This window comes from Elaeis guineensis, chromosome 7 (assembly GCF_000442705.2).
Source record: "Elaeis guineensis isolate ETL-2024a chromosome 7, EG11, whole genome shotgun sequence".
Taxonomy (NCBI): Eukaryota; Viridiplantae; Streptophyta; class Magnoliopsida; order Arecales; family Arecaceae; genus Elaeis; species Elaeis guineensis.
The window spans coordinates 61,247,313-61,248,509 of record NC_025999.2 but is presented as its reverse complement, the minus strand read 5'-3'; the positions used below and the strand labels follow the sequence as shown (position 1 = coordinate 61,248,509).

General features: G+C 34.8%; 1 non-coding gene across 1 annotated transcript; it reads left to right on the top strand.

Moving 5' to 3' along the window:
* The first annotated feature begins 274 nt into the window (after positions 1-274).
* Positions 275-380, top strand: LOC140859506 (small nucleolar RNA R71). Its single transcript, XR_012143044.1, has one exon. It is a non-coding gene; the product is annotated as a small nucleolar RNA R71 (small nucleolar RNA).
* Positions 381-1,197: the final 817 nt, after the last annotated feature.

Below are 1,197 nucleotides of genomic sequence, written 5' to 3'. Positions count from 1 at the left end.
AAGATCTAATTTTTGGGACAGTTCATCTACCTTATGATGGAATCTATGACATTTCCTACTTCATATATTCCATCTCTCTTTAGGTTTAACATGGGTTTATCTCTAATAGAGGCAGACATATGATGTAATAAATTTTCACTTAAAATTTCAAACAGTTGCTATGCCTCATCCTCACTTTTTAGCATGAATGTCCCACCGCATGATGCATCGACCATTTATCGATGTCTTTCAGATAGCCCATCATAAAAATATTGGATTAACTGCCACTTGGGTACAGCATGGTGGGGATATTTTCTAATAAGGTCCTTTAATCTCTCCCATGTTTCATGAAATATTTCTCCATCTAATTGGGAAAAACTTGTTATGGCTTTCCTTATTTGATTAGTTTTTCCTATGAAAAAATATTTCTTGAGAAACTCTCCTTGTAGCTGGTCCCAGGTTGATATAGTCATGGAATCCAAAGTATGTAGCCAGTATTTGACTTTGTCCTTAAGTGAGAAAGGGAATAATTTTAACCTAAGAGCATCATCGGAGAAGTTGTAAATTTTGACAGTTGAGCATATCTCAAGAAATTCTTCAAGATGTTTATAAGGGTCCTCATTACTAAGTCCATAAAATGAAGGTAACATTTGGATTATACTGGACTTAATTTCATATTGAGTGGCCTCCACAGGGGGCACTTGAATACAAGGAGAGTAGGTATATGTGGAAGGAGTAAAGTACTCCTTCAATTGTTTGGGTGGATCATTCTCCTGATTTTGGTCTATATTTTTACGTCTGTTGGCTCTAAAGGTTCTTTCTATTTCTGGATCAAAAGGTTGGATTTCTGGTCGTAATGATCTACGGCCAAGCATACACCTTACAATTATACTTTAGAGAAAACACAAAAAATTTTAATTTTTATAATATATATATATATTTTTATAATAAAGTGAGAAAACAATGAAGAAAATCTAAAGAGAAGAACCTAAGAATCTTAAATCTATGAAAAGGGAGAAATTAGTTAATGTTTAGATGTTAATTGCAATCAACTTAAACAAGCATAGACTCTCTATCCTAAGGTTAACTTAGATCTAGACAGCTCCTAACTTTCAAGACCGTCTTTGAGCACTCCAAGCTCAAGACTGAGTAACTGACTCGGCCAGATAAGCGTAAGATGTGGGAGGTTCCCTACTCGTTGCTTTCCTTAGACACCAA